Raw genomic sequence first — 11,499 nt, 5'->3', positions numbered from 1 at the left:
TAAAGCCCTTCTACCTGCTCCGGTTGGGATCCAGCCAAGACGATTAGCACCCCTCACCACGGTCTCCTCACCATGTTTTGCAGCCCACCATTCCACCAGCCCTTTAAAATCGTATCAGTTATACAGTAGTTAATGTGTTACCTCCAATATTTTCTTCTTTACTGTCTGCAAGCTGAACAGCTGGATTTTTCATTTCTTCAGGTTTTCTTTCCCCTCAGGTCCTCTTTCTGTCATGCCACCACCCCCATGATACTGACCCTGAGGAACCTATGAACTGAGCCTCTAAACCCACCCACTTTGAAAAAGTAAAAGGGAACTACACCGTGGAAAGCAGCACAAGCCCCAAGCCTTTCCTCCTGCCGACTGTCTACCAGCGCACACTGGAGCATAGCCTCTCTTCAGAGGACCTTTTTTAATCCCAGAACGCGTTTCTGCAGCCAGCTTCTTTAACTTCACTAGCGACCATCGCCTGCTGCTTTTTGCAAGTGGCTTTAATTTCCTGCACTGGCCCCTTTGCTAAGTAGACCTTCCTTCACTGCACAGGGACTCCTTCTCCTACTGATCCCTTGAAGAAGAGCAGAGTACAGCCAGGGCCCTGACTCTGAGGAGGAACTAGGCCTAATGATGGCCGAGCAAATCCTGCTGTGCGTATTTAGGGAAGCTCCATGTCCGGGCAGAGCTGGGAAGGGAGGACAGCATTAACTGTTTTGACTCCGTGGGAAATGGCAGGGTCACAGAAGTGGTCTCACTTGGCATTCAGGTGTCTTCTGGCTAAATCCAGGAGAGGACTTAGCCGTTTTCACATTAAGTAACGCTACTGTAGCCAGAAACTACCTGGCTCCTTGATGCCTGATGTTAGAAATGAAATTCAGATTTAGAGTTAGGTTCTTCTACTCCCTCTACAGTTACCGGAGCAAGCAAGAGGTCTTTGAACGAGCGCCCAAACAAGCCAAATGCAGTTGTTGAAGCCAATCTGTCAATAAGAAATGCTGACCTGAATTTTGTAGCTGAAACTTAACGGCTTCAGGAGCTTGGGTGCTTCAGCCAGGGCTGGCAGATTTGACTTGTGCAGCTCCCACACTCAGAGCTTTCCTGAAGTCCAAGGGTATGATACAATTTTTGTGGGTTTAAACCCCCATTCATGTCTTTCAAAGGTACAGCTGCATGCCTTGAAATGATTTCCTAGGGTTCGAGGGCACGCCCAGGTTTTAGGAGGCCTGGTTGTACAGCCCTTCAGCCTGCTCACCTGCTCCAAACTCTTCCTGCCCTGCTCAGCGATGTTCCCCAACACCCACCCCAACATCTCGGTTGGATCCAGACACCCTCCAGCCCCTGCCTGGAAGCTGCATCACTGTGAAGGAAACGACATAAGGCTCGTGAAGCTGAGGATCAATCACTCGTGGTGGAACCTGGCACTGGGACTCATTATCAAAGCATTCACTTCGAAGGCAAAATGAAGCCTTTGGTCACCTTCCCCAGCTGGTAGTAGCAGACTTCTGCCGCTGTGGTGAGACTGGTTTTCTTCTGGCCATCACCAGGAGCATTTGCAGAATCCACTTGAAGCTTCAGCAACCCAACGGGCTTGCTTCGCCTAGTGTCCTCAGCTGCACGAGAGCACACAGCCCTGGCCCCGCTGCCTGGCCTCCGCGACACCATCTTCCCCTTGGTCAGCCTCCAAACAGTTCTTCCACGCATCCCAGCCCGTCACCCTCTCTCCTTAGCAGCCAAATCAGTCTCCTGTGGCCCAAGTACAGCAAGCGCCGAGCTCCTCTACTCGGCTGGCTGTGAGAATCCTGCCTTGCTGGGCCCCGTGGGAGCCGAGGGTTGTTTCCTGATCCTTCCCATGGCCTCCTGGCTTTTCCCTCTGTGCTCGCCGTCACCGTCTCCCCCTCGCCCCCCTGAAATTCTCACCACCGCGCTGCCTCCCCGCCCCGCGGTCCCGTCTGCCTCCCCTCGCCCGCCTCGCCACACCACGGGCAGCGCGCTAACGGGGCCTCGGCAAACCCCGCTCTTGACGATTTCACACCCCACTGCTCCTCCTTTGGGAAGGAAACGTACCCGTTTTTCTTTTCTTTCGCTCTTTTTTTTCTTTTCCCCCCCCCCCCCCCCATTTCTGTCCTAGTCTTACTCTGCTCTGTCAAATTCACGGGCTCGGCTTTCAGCTCTCTTCCTCTCTTCCTTGCCTGCTCTGACACCGTGCCGTGTCCATCCCCCTCCTCAGACCCCATTTCCCCACACCTCTCCTAGTGAGCAATTTGACTCCAGCTGCCTTGGAGACTATTTTAACAGGTATATCGCTTAGTACACTGGATTAATATACCCGCTTATCTCTTCTCCCGGAGATAATTTTTTACATTGTAAATTAAATAGGGAAAGGAAAGTCAAAAGCCAAAGGAACAGATTGGTTTTTCAGTGCTCTGAGTGGAAGGCCCCTGCAAAGGTGCATTTCACAGCGCGTATATCATTGCATAGATGATTAGTGAAAGAGCTGGGCCAGCGGAAGAGAAGGAACGCTGCTACAATTTGTCGAGGCGGTTTACAGGTAGGGCTGAAAATCATGCAATTGCTGTTCTACAAAAGCCTGTCCCGTAAACCAATACATCTTCTTACCAGTTCATTGGCTGCCGTGCACCGTTTTTGTTTCCCCTTGTTCCAGAGCACCAGCAAAAACATGTTTTGCTGGGAGGGGCGGGGGATGCCCGGGCAAGGTCTTCTTCTCCTTGTTGTGAACACCGGAGCCTGCAGGGAAACTGCACCGACTCCTCGTGGCACCGCCCTTCCCGGGAGCAGAGGGGTCAGGGTAAGGTCTTCGAGGTCAGTAAGGTCTCCTGAGTCAACTGAGGCTTTTCAGTCAATGAACAGAGAAAACAGCCGTCTTGTGTTAAGAAATTTTTATTTGTCCTTTGGATCTGTAATGTAAGCACATAAAATTACAAGTGGAAGAAACATCATGCCACAAAATTGCATAGAATTTTTACAAAAATGTGAATTATGCCTCTGAAACAATCGTAGATTGAGGAACCGAAAAATATGTACATGTTAACCGAAATATTTCATCCTACTTTGAAAGCAAATCATCAAGGACTGATCAATCACAGACACTATTAATACAATGTACAAGAGCAACACTGATTTCAAAGAAAGGCAAGCAATGATGTCCCTTTAGTTATCTTTCAGTGACTGTTTAGCTAATACATGAGCATTAATTAATGTAATTATGAACATGTTAAATCTAAAATGTCTGGCCTTCATTAGAATTTTTAAAATTCTGTTTATACTGCCAAAACCAAGCTATTTTCAGTAGTGTAAAGATATCTGAAGTGCACGACCTAGTTTAATATAGACAGCTCTATTCTATACAGCAGAAAGTCCACGATACAGCATTTCCACACATTCAACACGGAACAAGGCAAATACATAAAAGGCACGAGACTTGCACATCATAAAGACCCTTTTTTCATTATCTTACTCTAGTTCAAGTAATAGCGATATTAAATGGTATCTGTTTCACTGAAATAGTTCGAACGATGCAAGATGTACAGTATTACACACTACCTTACACCTGCAGAAAGTGGCACTGTACAGATATAAAAAAATGTGAGTACAGGAAATGGTCAAATACAAACGTACTGTAAAATGACTACAGCTGATAGTATACTTAATCCAACCTGTATATTTATTGGTTTTTAAATATAAATAAAAGGTTAATTGGTATTTGCCCAAGTTTCTTTGAAGACTGTGGTGAAGTCCTGGCTCCGCTGAAGTCCACGGGAACGTAGCGCTGAAATCCAAAGGAGCTAAGATTTTACCGAGAAGCCTGCGCTGTACAACGGTTTCTAGAATGCAATAGTCTTCGGTTTTATTGTGAACACTGCCATCAGTTTATTCTTTTAATAATTTAGACAGTATGTCATTTTTACTTTATAAAATGCAGCATTACATCTTGACTCTCTACGTTTTCAACGAGCGATTAAGACCGATTTCAAAGTGCAAAACAAGGATTAACAGAGGATTCACCTTTCCTAGCGCTAAGATGAAAGTCAGATTTTCGAATTTCATGTTCACTAATTTCACCATCATAAACCAGAATAGCTTAATCCAAAATACGATCTCCAAACGACGTGCAATTTTTCTTTCCTTCTGCTCTAAGTTTAAAAAAGAAACATCAAAATACTGTTTGTTGTCCAAGATTTGAACTTATATATACACACACCGTTATTTAACTGAAAACCTAAGCTTGATTTGTATTTTATTGCTTAAATTTAAATAAAATAAGTTACTTTAAAGTACTAAAATCCTGAGGGAATGGAAGTAAAGTAACTTAACTGTTACGATGTATTAAAATGCCTCCCTATGTAATCGACCTCCTTCTCCGATTGCTTTTTAACACAAAGTAAGGCCCCGATCTTGCAAACAAGTATGTGAGCGTCGCTCCTCAGAACAGCTGCACCGAGCCCAGTGGTGCGCAGGAAAAGCCACTTACGCCAGTCTGCAGGATCAAATCTACGTCTTCTGAGCTAGTTTATCCTTTGCCCTAAGACGCCTCTTCAGCACACGGCTGAGGGAAAGGCCTTCGGCATTATGCATCGGCTTGGGTACAAATAAGAAACCGCCCGCGATGCTTCACAATTCCCACTTCTGTTAGTATGGGAATCCAGAGAATAGCGTTTCTTTACCTTTTCAAATATCCTGACTTTCACAAAGTCCCTCTGTCGTCCGATACAAGTTCCTCGAAATGTGCCGTTACTTCTCTCGTGCATATCGCACAGTACGCTAACTTTGATTGTTCTTGTTTTAACACGTCAGTTAAACGGATTAATATACATTTTTAAATAACAGTGATCAGGTTTTTATATTTTGCTTTTAAATTTCAGACCTCAGTAAAACTGAACCTCAGTCTTAAAAATAATGGAAGATTCTGTTAAATTTCAAATACTGTAGTCCTAAACATTTTATAATCCTATCAAATTCAGTAAGCTTAAAATATGATACTTAAAATCAATACTTTTGAGTCTGCAAAATATATATCAAATTTATATTCTAAAACTACTTTGATTTACAACACTAACACCACAAAAAGAATTTTATGATTCAATGACTGTTTTATAGCAGGAGAACCCAGATGTTAGCTTTCATAAAGATTCTCTACTCACCTATCCCTGAAACTTTTCACTCGGCCAAGAGACCGCACCGACTTCAAACAGAAACATGCCGTGTGTGTATATAGACGGATGTGTGTGCACATATAGCGCTATATATATACAAACATATATGCACCCACACAGTGTAACAAACACAGACGTACACAGACACCGACAATCTCCAGGCGGAGTTCTTCTCTTTGTTTTCCTCCTGTCCCCACAGTTCCAAGAATTTTCAGCAGCAAATATATTTCTTTCCACGTGATAAACATAATATCAAGACAGCAAGCCACCGGTGCTTGCAAAGCTAAAAAGGATTAAACGTTTCAGTGCAAATGTAAAATGATGGTACGGCTGTCAAGGTGCAGTTACAAAGAAGGAAACAAATATGATTAAGTACTGTTGCAATATTCTCGAGGATCTGTATTAGTTTGGAGCACCTTGCACTGGCACTTCAAAAGGAAATCTGCACACGTTTAATACACTGGTTTTCATTAAACATTCTTAACAGTGAACACGGCCAGAAAATTACCCATTGTAAATTGGCCAAAAATAAAAAAGAGAGGAAAAAAAGAGGAGACGATGGTTAACATATTAATTTTCCCATTACAACCGCACTAAGCTTTAGAATAATAAGAAGATGAAGAATGAGAATGAAGACCTTTGCACAATACTTTTTCTAAAATGTTCCTTTTGGGACATGTGCACTTGAATGCAGATTCCTCCTGCCTCCCGAAGCGCTTCAGCAGCAGCTCACATCGGGAGAGTGGAGACGGGCAGCTGGGGAGTGGTGCGCCCAGGCGCACTGATTGTTTCTTGGGCAGTTAAAAAGTAGTATCAAATACTTTTTCTGGATTATCTTCTTCCAATTCCTCTTCACTTTGCAGAGGTTTATGATTGGATTTTCCACTGTCAGATGCCAGGGAGGAGGGGGCAGAACTGTGGTCTCCATCTTCGCTGATTTTCCCTTTCATGGCTTCCTGTACGAACTCCAGAATTTCCAAAGGCAGTCTTTTGAATTTGTCTTGATATTCCTGATCAAGTTCCACCTGCAACTACAACAAAAGAGACAAGCTGTCTTCAGGTCTATCTAATGAGACCAGTGCTACAGTATGGGGAACGTACCACACGAGGCAGGGGGGAAATTAGTAACGCCTTTTTGCATGATTCACGAATATATTCCTTTCTTTTTCGTATTAGCGCCACACATCCGATAAGCCTATTGATTTCCATGCAGCCATTGCAAAGCTGAAGGAATGTGCGGTCATTTGTGCGTGGGTACCCAAATCCTTAAAATATATGTGGATTTAACTGTACTGGCGTCCATACTTCCACTGGCTTTCACAAGACCCGATTCAAGTGCAGTATGGATCACGGATAAGCCTTTGAAAGAGCAAGGCCTTTATCAAGCTTCAGGTAGCTAATCACACATTAATCACACCGCAAACATTGCTCTGAGAACAATATAATAACTTCTGCCAGATTTCTTGGGTCGGAGAACCCATTAGGAAAAAGTCAGTTGTCAAAGGGAGTCAAAGAGGGAGGGAAAAAAAGCTGAATTACATTTCTTAGGGCTAGATCATGGAAAGTTACATTATCTGATTAATGCAATATGTGTCTTGGACATTACTGGGGAAAAAGTGTCATATCGTCAACAGGATGCAAAAGGCATGCAGAAAGAAATCTGGCTATCAGTCTTCAGGAAGCTGTGGGCCCTTTCCCAGTATTTATTTGTATAGCCTTTGTTTTCAGTGCCCATATTAGGATCTGCACGATCCGTTATTTTAAAAAACATTAATGTGTATGAAGGTTTCAACTGAAGACAAAGCCAATTTTTTCATCATGACCAATATGAGCACGGCAGGAAGCAAAAGGGGTGAGTTCCAAAGCCAAACCCGCTCCACCCGTCCGTCCATCCATCCAACCATCCGTCCACCCGCCTTCTTAAAAAGAGGGAGTCAGGTTCTGCTAACTGTAGCTGCAGCAGTTTCACAATAGTTTCTTAGGCAATTGTATTTTGAGCTATATGTTTTTCCAGGACGCATAAAGGTGCTATGAATTCTGATCCTTCAGCTCTATGCTTGAGTCTACCCTGTCTAGTTTCAAGTCTCCTTCACCCCATTGCGACGGCTCTCAACAGGTAATACAAATTTTCACTCGAACATTAGGACCTGTACTACTCTTGCCATCCTTGACCTGTCCACAGCATTTGACCTTAGCCCTACCCCTCCCTCTGAGCCCTTCCAATCCCATTCCCCATGCTTCTGTCCCGGTTTTCATCCTGCATCTCCGATTTTATTTTTGTGAGGCCTCTTCTCCTTTCTCCTGATGTGTAAATCGACGTCCTTAGCTCACCCGGTCTAGTTCTACATTCCTTAATTAGACAAATTTTGCAGGTTTTCTTCCTCAAGATCTAAGATCTGGCTTTTTCCTGTTGGTTCTCCTGCTAAAGCTCCTTTCCTGCCTTGTTTCTGGCAATTTTCCTGCTGTTCTGGCCTCAGTTCCCCACCTCGGTGTCACAGTGCTGACAAACACCGAGTCTGAGGCACAAACGGTTGCGTTAAATACACCCTGCCTCTAAAGTATCTATTCGTATCAACTGTTAGACAATCACTACCATGACACCCTTCTTTCATGCGGTACCCTTCTTTTTTTTCTGAACTTCCTTTGTTTTCTGGCTTTATGCCTAGATACAAATTTTTGAAGGGATCCTCCTTTCGTCTCCATTTTGATAACACTTCCAAGAGTACACGTATTGTCAGAGGAACAGTGCCGTACCGCGGTTGGCAGGAAAAACCCGCAAACGATGCTGATCATCCCTCACTGCCCAGCTGACCGCCGGGGCCCTGCCGCCCCAGGAACCCCACGCCTGCTGCCCAGTGAGCTTCTCAACCACCAAGAGGCTACATCTGCACTGGTCTCTACTTCAGAGCGCCGCAGCATCGCAGTCACGTAGGTCATATTGCAAATCCAAAGATTGCGTTCCAGGCAAAAGGTCTGCTGTCACGGTGCAATCATGCTTTTGGTTACAGTTCACTACTAAATACCCGCGCTGCTTAAAAAAACAGGAGGGAGGGAGGGGAAGACGAGTCCTTCTGTTTATTTGTGACGATTACCCAAAGATGCTATCACAGTTAGAGGGAGATTTATGCCAGACGTGGGACAAAACACTCCTTGGGTTCATCCGAAACAGCGGCGATGGCAGAGGCAGGGCACGCCAGCGGGCTCCGAGCACTCTGTGCACCGCGCGCACAAAGTGCCATTGTCTCTCCCTGTTCAGGAGCGTTTGCAGCCGGGCTCTGGGCTGCTGGTGCAGATCCGCAGCAGTGACTGAGCACCCCACAAAGCCAGTTAAAGTTCCTGCAGGGAGAGGCAGCTCTGCATACAATGTTTTTTATAAATCTAGGAATCGTGGGAAAGGCTCTAGAGCACTGGAAAACAAAGTTTTATATAAAAGGGCATGAATTTCTTTATATAGGAGTGTCTGAGCCAGAGACGGACTACCACATTTCCCCACCTCATTTTTGTACATCTTTATTTACAAATTACTGAATTTGTAAATTTTGAGCACCTCAGGTATAGAAAGAGGTATGTAAAATCAAAAGTCAGAGAAAGTCTCCTGGCTCTCAACTTCCTTCAGAACCTTGATTTGCTTAATTAGGTTTAAGAGCAACAGAAATATTTGAAATCCTTCAGAAACGGAACGTTATCTGAACCCAGTGCAACCATAAGCATGTTGTTAGATAGCAGTTGTGTCTAATATTCATCTCCTAAAGTGCCTCCAGTGGATAATCCCCCCTAAGTCGAGCGCTTAATAGAAATGACATTAATCTGGAGCTACCTCTCTCTCTCTCTCCAGTGTCTCCAGAGACAGTCTATATAGATATCTAATCATGAGAAGGTTGAAGTTAGTTGAGAAGGAGCAGACAGTAGACAAGGAGGGTTGATTAAAACTGCAACAGTGTGTAAAAAGTAGCTTTCTTTTTGATTTCAAAGGCACTGGCAGTCCTTCCCCTTGCTCGGCTTCAGACGAGCACCTCGGAGCCCGTTCCCTGACCACCAGGCTATCACACAGGACTCCAGCTGCAATGAAGAGCACAACTGGTGAGCCTCGGCGCAACGCAGCCGTCCCACTGCCAGACCCGACCCCTCACTGAAGTCCTCCTCAGCGAGCCTGGGGCTTGCAAACTCACAACAGTCTCACTGCGAATTGGCTACGTTTCTCCTTCAACCGCCAGCCCCGGGCACAACACTGGCAAGCAGCTGTGGGTGAAGGTTAAAGAAACAAGTTGCCTGCTTAAAACCAGCTGGCTCAAAAAACCCGGCTGTTTTTGTTTTAAAAGCCTCAGTATCCTTCTATTAGACAATGATAACCATATTTGGTGGCTTTGCAGGGACATTACAGTTCATTCACTAATGGAAAGCTGCCCTCCCATTAGTAGCAGTAGTCACGTACGTCTTTTATTTGGCTTGCTGACGGCACGACAAAGTACCATGTCACTGCGTGTGTGTAAGTAAAAACCTCTCTGCACAACCAGCACCCCACCAGACTCCAGCCCAGTGTGGCCTTACCGTTCAGTTTCTGTCCCCTTGGGTTGCTTCCCATCCCAAGTCCACCTACCCCGATTTCTCTGCTCTCTAGCTACTAAACAAGGTGACCTACACTTGCTTTTAGGATCTTGGAGCCAGACAAGGGGGGGAAAATGAGACTGATGATTAGACGGGCAGATCATTATCTGGACCACTGTTCCCATTAACACATAACAACCTTCTTCCTTCTGTTATCTCACTATCTGCCCTCTTATAGATCCTCTGTCCTCTCTTTAACCCCCAACAAAAACGACTTCTTAATGTCACCTCCATGAGGCTTTAGTATCCAACAAGGGATTGGAAACATTAGTTCTCGTTCAGGTAAATCACGCTCTCGTGTACTTTACTTACAGGCAATGAGTTAATATTTTAAAATTTGGAGCCATTATTCAGTGTTTGCAGTGGGGTCCCTGGGGACACGAGATGAATGTGTTAGTCGCTCCTGACGGCTGCAGCCGGAAGCTCTAACTCTTGAATGTATGCTTCTATCTACCTACCCTTTATTTTTCACCCAACAGTGCTACTTAAAAAACATCAGCTGATACTCACATCAGCTTTACAAAATGGGTAGGTATCAGTATTATTATCCCCAAATTACAGAAGGAGAGAAATTAAGCTTAGGTAGGGATCAAAGCTCGGGAGGTGCCATCCTCAGCTACCTCTGGTTTCAAAGGGCTCTCCTCCACTCCGTTTATTTGATCGTTTATCAAACTAGACATACACCAGCACAGGCTTGGAACAGGCTGTGGACCACTGGGCCACCAAGTTGTCCTGCTCAAAGTAACAGTAGATACGGTGAGGCTTTGATTGCGACTGTCCTGCCTCTGTCAGCCGTACCCCACAAGGGCTTCCACAGGGAAGCCGTGCCTGAGGGGCCCCTTTGACTTCAGCCAGCCGTTAGGCAGTGTGGGTGACCGAGGGGCTTGGGCTCGCGCGCCCTCGTGCCCCGGATGAACACTACCGTATCCTTGGAACCTCGACTACAACCAACGCAGCCCCTAGCCTTAGGGACGGAAAATGAGCAGGGCTTTACACGACTGAGCCCGTGCCTCAGGGAGCGGAGCTCCTGGCGGCCAGCCAGCTGCCCAGCTGATCGGCTCGCATTCCCTCTCGATTCAAAGGGCTCTTCGGCATCCTTGGCTACAACTGCTTTCCAAAAAGGGTCATCATTCAGAGAACGGCCTCAGCAACATTCCGTGGAATGTGGGAGGTGAAAATCAATATGGTCATTCAGCTAAAAGCAAGGAAAACGCACTCAGGAAAGGAAACGGATGGCATTATTAAAACTATTTGTGGCATTTATACCTAGCTGTTACTACACCTACCAAAATAACATAGCATAACATAGTGTTAAAATAGTGACCATAGCATTAAAAACAGTAACTGTGATCAATAAAGAATTACAAAAGCAGAAATTGCGGTTTCAGACTATCCTGATCAAGCCCCTGTAGACTTCTGCATACTTGCAATGTGATCTAATGAACTTCTGTTTCTACCAAGAACAAAAATAAAATGATCACATGAAAAACACAACGTGCTGCCAACACGAGTTACCAGGAGGCTGAAGTTCATCACATGAAAAACACAACGTGCTGCCAACACGAGTTACCAGGAGGGCTGAAGTTCACATAGAGCGTTTTGTTTAAAAAACAATTAGAAAATTAAAAAATAAAATAAATGTGTTAAACCCCTTAATCCTTAACTATTCCACATTTACGGTGTTTCATATTATCTTGTTCCTGAGCTTAGGCTTTGAATACTCAGCTCC

The 11,499-nt window shown here is 45.0% G+C and overlaps 1 protein-coding gene across 2 annotated transcripts in view; it reads right to left on the bottom strand.

Moving 5' to 3' along the window:
* Window positions 1-6,105: 6,105 nt before the first annotated feature.
* PLCB1 (phospholipase C beta 1) overlaps window positions 6,106-11,499 on the bottom strand; it is a 315,759-nt gene continuing 310,365 nt past the window's right edge. The window contains exon 32 of one of the 2 annotated variants that reach the window (XM_019472918.1): window positions 6,106-6,190. The gene's annotated coding sequence lies outside the window, so the exon portion shown is untranslated. Of the gene's footprint in view, window positions 6,197-11,499 lie in introns of both variants that reach the window. The other variant, XM_009282521.2, reaches the window with a different exon arrangement.

Source organism: Aptenodytes forsteri, unplaced genomic scaffold (assembly GCF_000699145.1).
Source record: "Aptenodytes forsteri isolate BGI_AS27 unplaced genomic scaffold, ASM69914v1 Scaffold5, whole genome shotgun sequence".
In the NCBI taxonomy this organism is placed as follows: domain Eukaryota; kingdom Metazoa; phylum Chordata; class Aves; order Sphenisciformes; family Spheniscidae; genus Aptenodytes; species Aptenodytes forsteri.
Note: the sequence above shows the minus strand (reverse complement) of the source record. Positions and strands in the feature narration are given on the sequence as shown.